The sequence below is a fragment of the Haliotis asinina genome, chromosome 2 (genome assembly GCF_037392515.1).
Source record: "Haliotis asinina isolate JCU_RB_2024 chromosome 2, JCU_Hal_asi_v2, whole genome shotgun sequence".
NCBI classification, from domain to species: Eukaryota; Metazoa; Mollusca; class Gastropoda; order Lepetellida; family Haliotidae; genus Haliotis; species Haliotis asinina.
In genome coordinates, this window is record NC_090281.1 from 90,670,210 (window position 1) to 90,684,761 (window position 14,552).

General features: G+C 39.4%; 1 long non-coding RNA gene across 1 annotated transcript; it reads right to left on the reverse strand.

Moving 5' to 3' along the window:
• Window positions 1-1,876: 1,876 nt before the first annotated feature.
• On the reverse strand, window positions 1,877-14,508 carry LOC137274575 (uncharacterized). The gene is made up of 3 exons (XR_010956186.1): window positions 14,180-14,508; window positions 7,041-7,091; window positions 1,877-6,205 (listed from the first exon to the last, which is right to left on the reverse strand). It is a non-coding gene; the product is annotated as an uncharacterized lncRNA (long non-coding RNA).
• Between the last annotated feature and the right edge of the window lie 44 nt (window positions 14,509-14,552).

The window sequence follows — 14,552 nt, forward strand, 5'->3', positions numbered from 1 at the left end:
CTATTTTACACACTGGTTGGCTTGCCCCACATGAACAAGGGTTCCCTGTCTCCAGCATCAAGGTGAAGTAAACCTGTACAAAACTGGCATGTCCCTGATCAGAACCCTGCTCTCTCAAGGGTACAACAAAATAGTTCCAGTTGCAGATTAAATGTTTGGAGGGATGTATATTTTTGATAGTTTATACATACTATTCAAGTAACTTCTCTTTCAACCATGGTTTAATTTGAGGAGTATCACATACTAATATGTTACAGTCAAATATGGTACATTTCACCAGCCAAAAGAAAGACAGAAGGATTCCTTTTCAGATCAGCTCCACATGAACCAGTGTGAAGTATAAGAGGCAGCTTATTGGAAAGGGTGGTCAGGGGGAACGACTTTGTTGAATGTGTCATCGTGCCGGATATTTTGTTTAGGGGTGTTGTCTGCTGTCTGACCAGCTGTTGGGAGTTTTGACACCTCTGAAACTACCAGGCATTAAAACTGGAATTATTCCAGCTAGGGCGTCTCTAAAAGTGCCAGCAGAATCTTGAAGTATAAACATGGAACATATTTTGAATATATGTTTAACTTTTTTAAGCTTCTTTCAAAGATGAATAAAAACTTCTAAGATGGTTGATGGAAATTACCAAGTAATGTACTAAATGACACCATTCTGAAAACAAAATAGAACATATATTATGTCAATGATTACACCAGCTGAAGTGGCCATGAAATAACCTTAGCCAGCAAAAATGTCTCCTGTGACAGGAATGTCATGACTTAACTGCATCCAAATGTAGCAACTGTCACACTTAATGTTAACCCCTCACATTTCAATGGGGCAAATTAGGGTCAGAAACCTGAGTGGGCCTCGATGGTTGTGTTCCTTCAGGGTTTCTTTTTCAGGTAAGTCTGTCACAAGCACTTTCTTTGATATTTTTCCATAATACGAAGACCTTGCTGAAGGCCACTAATTTGTCATGTGTATTGGATATGCTTGTGCAAAGGGTTAACACAAATTACTTCAAACCAGTACATGTTTACCGCCAAACAAGACAAGTATGTTAACGGTAAGTTACATCAGAATAATATTGATCTTGATGTTAATGAGTGTACTATTACAGGTATTTTGAGCTGTATTTTGATCTAATGCAAGAGCCACACACAGATCTGGATAGGAGTTGGGTTTTTTTTTCAGGCAAATAACACAATCAGTTGGTCAGACTCAATGACTTTGTTAATACAGTGGAAGCTGTCTTAACTGGCACTTGTTGAGACTCAAGAAAGAGTCCAGTTTAGAAAACGTGCCGGATTGTAGAGCTGATGATGTATTTACAAACCATGTAGGGGACTGAGATTTTATGCCGGTGGTGACAACTTGCCGGATTGGACAAATGCCAGTTTTGACAGCTTCCCCTGTATATGGTATGCTGATTGCAAAGATTGATGTTGATGATGTCGATCATTGGATATTCTTGTCAGTTTGAATTTTGAAATTTTCAAGACAGCTATCGTGTACAATTTTTCATTGTTGAGTGAAGCATTAACTAAAATATCAATGGCATATGATAAAATCAAAACCAGTCCTGTCTAGTCACATACAATTAAACGTTACTGGTACATCTTTGTACACCTTGACAGTTTCAGTGTCAGCTTGCCAAGTCTCTGAAAATACAGAATTTTGTAACCAGCAGCAAGTCCACTTATACTGAAAAGGATCCTGAATGAAATGGGCGTTTCTGAACTTGTGAAAATCAAGAGTTGCTACATTTAGTCAGGGTTGGGCAGAAAGGATAATAATGGTTTCCAGTGAGAGTAGACTTGCTGGAAAATCAATGAGATTCAGAATGTGCAGTAGAAATTTCCTCACAGTAAGAGACAAAAGACACAGTTTAGATGACTCAAAGCTGATTTATGACGACGCTGTCAATACAAGGCACCATTGCTACATGCTTCATGGTTGGCCATTATCTTTGTCTAAACAGCTTCACAATAAACACCTGACAGAAACAATTTCACTCAGTGAAATGTTCGTGTTTTTTTAAATTATACATATCAGGATCTCAGTTTAGCAGTAGGAAACTAAAAATGACAGTTGCAGGCATTGGTAAAATCAATTATCACAAATTATACAAATCTGGAATTATAGCCTACAATTAGTAGATCCTGGACACAAAGGGGCACAACTCTGAAAACACATTCCAGTGTTTTATGAAAATATTGATTTCCTCACATCCTAACCCACAGTTGTCATCACATAAAGACTGTTAACACGACAAACTGTCAGAGAGAAGTTAGTACAGATGAACAAAAACTTATAAATGCTACAGAAACTGACTAATCACAGTTCATCTACCGGTACTTGCCTATAGTACAAAACCTGTGTCTAAAAACAAACACTACCTGCATGGTTATAACATAAAATTGTCCACAAACACACACTCATTATTGTTGGTGAAGTTCTGGGTTAGAACTGATCTTCAGTAACCCATGCTTGTTGTAAGAGGTGACAAACATTGTCAGTAGTCAGACTTGCTGACCTGGCTGACACATCTCATCGTATCCCAACTGCATAGAATGATGCTCGTGCTGTCCACCATTGGATTGTCTGGTCCATACTAAGATATTTACAGACCACCGCCTTTAAAGCTGGAATATTGCTTGTGTGTGGTGTAAAGCTAAACTCACCCATCTTTTGAACAACATAAATGCATAAAACAACTTTGAACACTTACAAAGGACCATGCCTTTGACTAAAATATGATTTTGAAAATTAAGGACTGACTTTATTTTGTTTGCACTTCACAGAAAAAAAACAATTTGCAGGCTTTTGTAAGGATCCATGGTAAAAATTACTAAATTAAACTGAACAACACAAGTGCATTATCTACAATGGTTTTAGCAAAATCAGTTATACAAATTAAAGCAGACACACTTATTGATGAACATTCCAGGGGAAGAGATACATACTATACTTAGAAAAAGAACATTAACACATGTCATTTGCGTAACCAAGGTGAGTGAAAAAACAAAACAAAAAGCTTGAATGAATATAGTTTCATTCACAAAGTGAAATCCCTCAACAATTCATAGTAATGAAATCCACTTTCATGGGTGTGGTTTATTTATTTTACATGCATTTGGAAATAAATACAATGATATGTGACCACTCAGCCAATGCAGAAAATTACAATAAAATTACAAACATTTCCTGGTAAATCAGGTGGTATCATGTAAACATATAAACTTAAAAACTGTATTTTCTGTAATTTAGTAATATTCCTGATCATGCAAAGCAATTTTGTTCGTATTGGAGAATCATTGAAAGCTATATATCCACATGTAATTAGGAAATAATGAGCAGAGTAAAATGATGCCTTGGATCGTGTTCCAAGATTATTCCACATATACTGCGATGTAAAAGCTTTATGTGTGATGATGCAAAAATACCAACATACACTGCTGCAGTTTAACAAGGAGAACTTTGATCTGGGCTGACCAGTCCTTGTTGCTCCAGGCAGGAAACTAGTGACATCTTTTACCATGCTTTCACATGCATATGCATCAAACCACCAACATTCCACTCTCCACCATGACTAGAATCCAAGCAGTTAGAAAATAGAGGGATTACAAACAACACCCATTTATACTGAAAGTACATGTGACACCAATTTGCACCATTTTTATTGTAAAAACATGATTAATACTCAGGTAACATGACATAACAGGGCTGGATTGGATCCTTGCCATTCAATATCACACATAGCACCAAAAGCTATGATAAGCACATAACAAAGACGTACAAAACATTTTGACACAGATGAAGGCAACAATCTCACAACATGTGTTCAAAATAATATTTGCACAAACTACAGTTCGACAAGCAAACATGACAACAAAAATATGTGTAAATAAATTTAAATGAAGTATACTACTAGGTGATAGATGTCTGCTGGCATGAATGTGTTGCGTTCACTTTGTTCCACTAGTTGTGGATTGATTGACCTTTCACAACATCTTCAAGTCGATCTACATCAAGCAAAATGATTCAGGTGGGAATTGTAGATTAAATGTGAAACCATCAGAATACAGTATGTTATATTAAACAAAACAGGAATACATTATGTTCCTCTTACATCTCATCCTCGATATCTCCAAGGTATAAGTTCCGACAAGTCTCCACTATACCATGGATGCATCTATGGCTCAGCCCCATGAATATACAGTAAAGTTCACTTATAACGTACACGCTTACAACGAATTGCCGGTTACAACGAACAAATTCAGAAGTCCCAACTGCTTCCTATATATTGTTATGAATTAACTACCGCATACACCGAACACTGATAGTACGAATTATCTGTTACAACAAACAAATTGACGGGTCCCTCTGTGCTATTTCACGCGTTAATTGACGTGTTTAAAATGAACAGCTGATCCAAATCCACTCGCGTGTCATCTCACATGTCACCAATTAGCTTGTGAAAACAAACAGGCTTCCTCACATGGGATCAAGGGGATAATAAAATAAACTTACCTGTGAATTTTTATCATTCATTTAATCTTGTTAATCTTGTTGACATTGTCAAGGCATAAATAGTGATCTGGGAAACGTAAAGCTCTAGATCTCGCCACAAAATACCAAATCATCCAAGCTGTAGATGCAGGCGGTAAATCCATGACTGACATTGCAGCAGACTTGGACATACAGATTTCAAGGCCAATCAGTCGTGGTTAGAGAGAAATAAAAAGCGACGAGGGGTATGTTCAGCCATGACACACGGAGAAAGCTCGTCTGTTGATGATTGGCTGACGTCACAGAAGCACAAAATTACCGACTTTGTTAAAGATGCATAATAAAATACATGATCGATGATGAAGTGAATCATCAATGACAATTATATGTTCGTTGGTTTTGTCTTTCTGTGTGAACATGATCTTGTTTGCAACCAGTGGCGTGGTGACGATTCTTGGTAATTTCCGAATATTCATGAACATTCCCGAATCGCTTAGAACAAACTTCGCTTACAACGAACTGAAAACAACAGTCCCTTTGACTTCGTTATAAACGAACATTACTGTATTACATGTACCGCCCTTGGTTGGCTTTTTATCCAATCAGGTGTATACGATGTGAAGCTGAACGAACCAATCACAACTCACTTTCGCTTTTTAAATGATCTAACCGATTAAACTTGGCAAAACAAACCGTGCAGATGGTCTCTGAAATAGGCAGGAGTTCTTGCATATGTTTTGTTTAAATTTTCAGATCTATCAATGTGTCTGTATGATTTCCCCCAAAACCTGAGTCGCATTGCGAACAAATCTTCGCAGCTGTGACCGCTATCTTTGTTGACACTGGCAAGTTCAGTTGTGACGGCAGTTTAGTTGATTGGCTACTGTGAGAATGCGGAGCCTGCAAAGTGAGGTAATAAAATTTTCCGACCCTGACGTAGATGCGTCCAGGGTATAGTGGAGACTTATTGGAACGTATACCCCGGAGATAACGAGGATGCTTACATCTGTGTGTATCTGCATTCTTTCCTACAAATATTGCTTGACACAAAAACCAAAACATTCCAATAAGAATATGATTTAACAACTGAGCAACAGACTGACTATTTTTTCATTGTAGCCATGGATACCAGTATTATAAGGTGAAGCTGACACTCTGCTTATAAACTACAGGTTTGGTTACCATGGTGGATGTGAACCAAATCAATGAAAAGTTCTTTCTAACATACAACCCATGATGTTTATATAGGCACAATGAGACCGTCACCGTCACAACCCATACAAACAAAATCCTCGGGGAGTAACCATGTTAACATCCACCCCTTTCATCAGTCTTCTTCTTCAAGTTGTGTGGCTAATGTGTCCTTAGGCTGAAAGTAGACACATAGCGAAATTTGTAAAAAAGACGATTGTGCTATTTTCTAATGAGCTTCTGATGTAAAGCATATGAACCTGGTTCAATTTCTTCATCTCCATTTTATCCAACGTGTGAAGGCACATTGTTATCTTCTTTTACACTGGAACTAGGTAAAGATGATAGTAGGCCTTGTAAAAGTATCATAAATGAATTGGTTTAGGGTTCTCCATCATAATCTCATCCAATTTGTGGAGGTTGAGCCACTGTGCCGTCTCCCTTCATGATGATACGCACTCGGTCTGGTCGGACATCTTGGTTCACACGGGAGTTTTCAGGCAGCACTTGAATCTAATGCAGAAGACATTCATGAAGACAACCATTTTGTTAAGGTTGAGGGGACCCATGTAAATAAATACTTCAACTTATCTGAGGTTGAAAGCAAGAGCAAAATGATGGTTAAACATATAAAAAGCACAGACCAAGTTCATACACCAAGACAACCTCAACTTAGACATCAAAGTTCAGCTGAACAGTATTTGATTGTATTTTGTTTTGGACATAATATTGAAAGGTTGTTCATCAATTATTTTTGGATTCAGAGAAGAAATGATGTACTGAATTTCTTTTTCATATGAACTTAAGAATTCACATATTCTTTTTTTTTAAAAGTAGCAAACATTTTACCTTCTCCATAAGGCGAATTTCTCATATTTTTTAAGAATAAAAAACACAAAACTTTTATTGGCCAAAAATGTATACTTGCAAGAACATTATTTTAAAATTGTTTTGGCCCCATATACACTTCATACTAAAAGTACTTAGAAAGAGTATTACTTTGACTGGTGATTTCTTTTGCCTCCTGCAACAGTTTTCTGAACACAAAACTCTGCGAAACAATAAAACTGGTCTGGCCTGTTTTGCAGTTGTATAGAACTAAGCTACAAAGCCAAACTTCCACAGATGAAGATAGATACCACACTCAGATCCACTTTAGCTGATTTGCTTCATCCCTTCAATACTGAACACTAAGCAGGGAAACAACAAGTATCCTCTTTTAACACTTTTTGGAATGAAGATGCCAGCAATTGAACCAGCATAGTTTTACTCTCCAGGCAGATACTCTATCTACTACGCTAGAGAGGCAGTACTTTCAGCAAGAAACACACAGAAGCATAATACATACAGATAAATTTGGGTAATCCCTCCGTATAGCATCTTCAGCTTCTTTCCACGGCTGAAAAATGTAATTTTCTGAATAAAATTGATGTTTTATACTTATCCTGACTCATGCTTAATTGCTTACTCTCCTCTTCCTGGTGAAGGTAGTGGAACACCTGAAATCCCTTGAAGTACCCTTCTAAAAGAAACGGACGTAAAATCACACTCACCCGAGTATTACCTCCCCTTTCCTGCGCACATGGTCAGCTGACCACCATGCTACTTCACTCTCTCCTGTAATCGCCGGACACGAAAATGTGAGAATTCAGCGTGTCTGTGAGGGGTGGCTTGGAGGGCTTTAGCCATGAGCCAGGATAAGTATAAAATATCAATTTTATTCAGAAAATTACATATTTTTCCTTATCCTGACTTATGCTTAATTGCTTACAGAATCCGAAGGAAACAGCTGTGGATCAGGCCACACTGGATTCTGCTGTCAGTTGTAAATTACGTCCAATAATTCCCCCCCCTAACAGGAACTTGTAACAGCGATAATTCAGTCTTATTCTTTTCGTATTCATTGTAGATTTTGGGTGGAATCACATCCAGTCGAAAAGAAAGTTTCGTTGACTGGTACGTGATGACACTCATATAACTAGAGTCTTCTTAGTTTCTGATGCAACTAAATATCACGATATGAGCATCGAAACTGTTGCGACCTTTCTTCATGTATGATTATCTTCATAATGAATGCAAGGTCATAATCACTCATGCTGGTCTGTTCAAGACATGCACATAGACTTTCCACCAAAACATTCCGCAGAGCGTCTGGCTTCCGTAAGTCACGTACTAAATCGGGTGAATTAAGTCAGTGTCCTCGGGGGAACTGTTAGTTGCTGGGCGACAAGTGGTCCAAACTGATGAATGCCAGTGACGTCCTCTGTGGCTATGTCTCGTAGATAATGGTTGGCAAATACTGTATTTGACTTCCAAAAACAGCCTTCCATAACAGTAGATAGCGATCAATTATCGTGCTGCATTAGTGTAGAGGCTTGAGCTCTGACTTCATGTGCGTTTGAGGCTCGTGGAGGGTCTAATCCTGCTGCTTTATATGCTCTACGTATAACAGCTCTGATCCGCACTGAGATAAGTGTTGCTGGATACTTCCATGTGTGTCTCAGTAGATATAGGGATAAAAAGGCGCTTGAACCATTGTTCTCTAGATTTTGTACGTGCAATATATATATTTTCAATGCTCTGACTGGACATAATGATAAATCTTGTGTATCATGTGGTCCTAAGATTGAAGACAAAACCGTTATATGGAACTGTCTCTCCGGTTGACCTGGCAGTTGATTCTTTGCTATGAAATCCCATCTTAGACCTAAATGAGCTGTTTCTTGGTGACTTGTGTTGAAGCTCACTCAATTAAAGTCTAGAGCATGAATTTCTGATATTCTTGCATTAACATTTCAATTGAAGTTCAATCAAGTGGTTCATATGCATCACATGCTGGAGTACAGTATTTACACCCCATGCTGGAGCTCTAAATCTGTGTTGTTGATCTTCCAACTTGAACAAATGTAATACGGCAATGAGCTCTGGTACTTAAGTCAGTTTGGTCCCTGTTCCCATGGTGATGACTGAGCTGAGAGCCGCTAAATATGTAGATAATGTAGAACTCTTCAGACCTTTAGACTGATGTAAATAGCATAAATAATCTGCTATTTGAGGATGAGTTACCTTGTTTGCCGAAAATCCCTTTTTTTCTGGTGTATGTCTCAAACCGTTTCCACTTGTCGTCATAAAGTGTCCAAGTGGATTTCTGTAAAGGTAAGGTGACTGCTTTCACTGCTCTCGCTGAATATCCTCTGCATTTCAAACAAGTTTTAATACGGTCCATACATAAAGACGGAATACTGATGGTTGGCCGTGAATTTGTTTTGTGTGGGGATGAATGAGAAGATTCTTCCACTTTGGTAACTGTAGTGATGGTTGTCCTAGCTCTTCTATAAGTGTTGGAAACCAAACTCTCGTTGGTCAGAAAGGCACGACCAAAATCAGTTGTAACCTGTTTGTTTGTCTGATATACTCGATGACTTTTGGTAACAGTGCTGGAGGGGGAAACGCGTACACATTTAGTCCTTCCCACGGAATGCCGAGAGCGTCTGTTGCCCAGGCTAGGTACTGGTATCTGGTACTAGCGACACAAAGGTTGTTGCATGTTTGTTGAATCTTGTTGCAAATAGATCTATTTGCGGTGATCTGAAAGTTTGACTGATTAGTTGAAACGCTTCCCGATGCAGCATCCATTCTGTTGGAGATGGACGCAGGGGACAAGATAAGGCGTCTGCCATGATGTTGCAGGCTCTTGGTATGTGACATGCTTTTACTTGAAGATTCAGACTGTCAGCTAGGTTGAACAGGTGAAATGTTAGGCGTAGCAGAAATAGTGATCTTGTTGATCCTTGTTTGTTTATGTAAAACGCTACTGTTGAGTTGTCTGTGTGGATCATTAATAACTTGTTTCTCAATGCTGTCGACCAGTGGTGGATGGCATGAATGACTCCTTTGATTTCCAACTGGTTGGTGTGAAGAGCTTGTTCCTCTTTGTTCCAGATTCCCGCTGCTACCTCGTTTCCCAGATGAGCTCCCCATCCTTGTAGGGATGGTTGTTGAATACCGGTTCTAACATATAGGTTCCTGAGCAGACATTCGATCAGCGAGTCCACCACATCAGAAAAGACGGTGGTGTATCCTCCAGTGGGATCTTGTAGCCGTCTCGTAGAATATTTATGACACAGTTGTCATTGAGGATTCCCCAATTTTCCCAGTAGCTTTGAAGACGTCTGCCCACTTGAGATGGTTGTAGGGGAACGGCTGGGGGTGGAAGGCTCCAGTCGTTCCGAACCTGATCTTCAGTGTTTATTACCTCCTCTGCTCCTAGATGATCTTCCTGATGTCTGAGAGCGTTTACTTCCTCCATAGGGGCGATGAAATAAAGAAGACGATTTCTCCCCTGTACCATTGAATTTCTTGTCCCTCGCTCTTTGGACCCAGGAAAACTTGGAGTTGCTAGTGTAACATTGATTTGTCTGTTTAAGGACAGAAGTCAAAGTGTCAATGGATTTTATCGTCATAACTTCCCTTGAATCTTGAGCAACCGATCTTACTACCCTTCAATCCTTCTGTTGAATACCGTAGGTGCAGACCATGGGGCTTGATACAAGGGCTTTGTGAAGTTCTCAATCTTTGAGGTGGCGGACAGGAGCCCCTGCCCACAAGGTAGATTAATTCCCGCAGTGGTAGAAGCTAAATGCTCAGACATAAATTGCTGAACCTTCCTCTGTGTAACGAGTACCGACAGGATCATTCTCTTTTACTGGATTGCTAAACTTAGCGATGAGAGTCTCATTGATGGCTCTAGATCGAGATAATCCTAAAAAGGTTCGCCTCGTAGTAGTGTCCAGCTGCGCCACTCTTTTGTCTTCCACCTTGTAAAATCTATTACGAGCTGGGTTGATGACTTTATAGCTTTCATTGACCTCTGGCGTCTGATGAATGGCACCATATTATGAAGAGGGAAATGGTGTGTGTTAAAAGGCGTTACATGTTGCTGTTGAAACTAGGTTGCTGTCTTGAACGCTGTAGACAAAGTCTCAGGTTTCGTTGGAAATGTTAACGTATCAATGTTGTCATTCTTCATCATGTATGTGTTGAACTCGTTGGTATCCTTAGATGGGGAAGTCAGGTTTAAACCATCTGTGATCCATGATGTGATTTCCGAGTCTGAAAATAAGTCTTCCTCCGGTGACAATTCATGCTGATGTCTAACGTCATTCCTCCTAGAGAAAGAAGAATTCATATATCGCCGACAATCCTGACTGCGTGAGTCTAAGTCCGAAGGGGAGGATGACTGCATACAACGTCTTCTATAAATAAATAAAGACTGAAGGAGACCTTTTCCGCTGAAGAGTCCATCCACAAGTGCACTCACTCCTATAGTTACTCGTGTGAGTGCACTCACTCGGTGTGGGTATATCCTTCTCTGTGCTGCAATCTCAAGATCTAGATCTGGATTTTCTGGAGTGCGAGCATGCATACACATCCTCTTCATCCTCAGATGTGAGTGCAGATCTAGATGAATGCTCTCGTTGATTCACAGTCAACATAGCTGACGAGTCCTCTTCCAATCTTGGTTCCATGAGGTTCATCATCTGCGTGGTAATTGTTGCATGAAGACGCCTGCAACGAATGCAATTGGAGCGTGCACTGACGACTGTGTTGAAGAGTTGTCTACAATGCCCGTGAGTGCATTCAACATCTGTAATGTCTGTTGTACATGAGATGTGTTCTGAGGTGTTTAAGATACCATCAGTGTCAAACTATTTGCCGAAGTCTGATGCATGGTGTCTTCACTCTGTATCATTAACGGAGACTTGTCAAAATATTGGTGTTCTCCTAAGGGGACTATCTCCTCCTCAAATGACTTCTTTATCTGCATTGATCTAGCAGATGATGACTTTGACTTCTTAATTTTCTTTGTCTGAGACGTTCCTGTCTCAACAGATGATCTCTACTGAGTCTTTGGAGGGGACTCCCCCGACCCCGGACTCGACTTTGGAGATACGGCTGGCTTCTCACTGGAATGAATCTCAACATCAACAATTCACCGACTTTATCTCACTAGACTTAGACATAGCTAATGTAAGCCGACATTGCTTGTCTCTAGCATGTCTATGACCAGAGCGTAAATATAACAAAAATTCTGCTTCAGATAATTTAATGCAAAATACGCAATGAATGTGAGCAGAACATAAAGGTTTACACGCCGGGCAAAGTACATGCGGGTCAACCGCCAACAGCCGTAATCTGCACTGAAAACACGATTTCGTCAACTGAGACTAAGTCTCAGTTGACGTTATATGTTAGAAACAGACACAAAAATTACAAAATTGTATCATAATAACAAATATATACACGCCAAAAACCGTATACAGCACAAATTTAGTTGGAAAAATCGAAAGAATGAAAGACATTGCCGTGTACGGGACCCTAGCTGCCTCCAGGGAGAGAGTGAAGTAGCATGGCGGTCAGCTGACCATGTGCGCAGGAAAGGGGAGGTAATACTTGGGTGAGTGTGATTTTATGTTAGCTTCCTTTAGAAGGGAACTTCAAAGGATTTCAGGTGTTCCACTACCTTCGCCAGGAAGAGGAGAGTAAGCAATTAAGCATAAGGAAAAATAATAATGTTTTCAATTAATTTCTAACATTTTTCATCAAGAAATGCTGAACAAAAATAGCTAAGCATCACGAAATATTGGCACATATAGTACATTGTATTGTACAGGCTAAAAGACACTCAAGCTGAAAATATATCCCAAGAATATGCACAATCCCATTGTTTTTTGTATAACAAATGATACAGTCCTAAGACTTTACAAACTAGAAAAATTCATAGCAAAATACAATATTGCCTAGTTCTATTCGTGAAAAGACGCTTCCACTAGCATGAATGCTTTAACTGATGCCCTTGGTTACATTTCTGTGTCTGTGCCAACAACTCCTTCAGCCTGACAGTCTCAGAACTTCCATGCTGCTCACAACTACAGAACTGGCAGTCTAGAAGTTCTTTGTAGCCACCATCATGTGAGCCACCGTGCCCAAGTGCCAAAAAAAACAAATCAACCTACACAACATCTTTGTATTGTATTATTCACCTAATATCAATATATTATATAGAGTACCTTTATCATAAGTATTGTTATTTTTCCCTAATTAGTAATTCGATAACTCGGGACTCCGACTCTCCCCTACGGAGAGTTTTCCCCCGTCCAATTAACACACAAACTCTGAGTTTTACTCACTCTTTATCCAAACAATGTTTTACATATAAAAACACAAGCAAGCTTCTACACTTACATTTTTAGATAATCCACTCTAACAACAATGTCGCAAAATCATTGTAGTTCTCATAGCAATCCCGAAACTGGAATCATAACATCACAAATCACTTGAGTGATTAATAAGATTACTAAGCTATTAGTCTGTATACATGGCAACACAACGTCGCCACACACTCGCAGGGAATCCCCAACCGGCATGCTGTGCAGTTGTGACGTCACAGTTGGAGAACGCCCTTGTGATGTCACCAATAACACTACCACTGAGATTCTCCTCTATATAAAGGCATCTCCGCCTGATGAGTACACACTGTATGAAGCACATAACCCAGATACACTTTAGCCGATCAGGCCCTATGTAGTCCATTTCATTGCTATCCTTGTCTACAATTGAAATCATGACAACTGTTGTGAAAAACGAAAACTTTATGTTTTCACTATCTACTGTCATTTAATCTTGTCGTCTGCTTTGCCTAGCTTCTGAGTTACAAAATCCCTCATAATAATTGTTATAAATTGTTATGTTAGAAGTTGTGTTATGCTAAATTCTTTTGATCATCAATCATTTACTACAACTATTATGCAGTTTTGATTTGTTAACTTGATGAAAACAAATCTAAATGCATTTTCTATCTTGGAAGCGACGTTGGGGTCGAGTCATCTGATTAAGTTATATATTGCAGGACTCCACAACGCTAGCTTTGCACTCACAAACATAAACATAGACCATTTAAGATGAACTGTTGTGATCCGTGCATGGTGACACTATTACCTGACACTTGGGACCAGTTAACAGCAATGATTCGTCATGTGTTTGTTGACATCTAGAAATCAACAAACTAATGAGCTTGTTACACACTTTATATACTAACTGAAAATCTTTCCTCACATTACGTCACTTCCACTTAACCGCAGTGTTCTAGTGACAGTTATGTAATCTGCATGTGGTTCTGTTGGCAGGAGACGGGGAAGCAGGTGACTTTGGGGCAACATCAAATCGCTCAGTAGTAATTAACCACAGTTTTTTTTAAGAATGAAGTTGGTGTTTCGTTTAAGACAAACCAGAAATCTTTCACATGTAGATGGTGGTAAGAATTATGCCCATTCACTCTTCACATTCATTACAACATTAGTCTTTTCTCAGAGGCTTAAGCCCGATTTCAAGCGCCGCCCCGAAAATGGAGCTAGTCTGTCAGCGAACCGACTGTCTGCCATGAAAATGACTCTTCTAAGTGTCAAGCACGAATCGAATCATACGTACCTTCCCAACAAGCTCTGGCCACGACTGTCGAGACATGTTGAGCCTTTATACGGGTGCAATCAATTGCCGTTCCTAGGTTTCTGTCATCGCATCATACGAAGACTACCTTCTTTATACCTCCCGCCTATTTGACATTTCTCGTTATCAGCTGCCAGGCAGGGACTCGGGGAGTTTGTATTTCAGTAGAAACCTACGTTAAAGAATGTCTGGTATCTGCATAAAATGAGAGAATATATAATTGAATTATCTCTATTTTAACATAAACTGTAATTTCCTGGGTATGATTGTTTTTGAAACACCAGTGCATCAATTGTTCTTGCTGTGGAAACAAATATAAAAATAATTGTTCCCGTAAGGCGGTGATGACATTAGA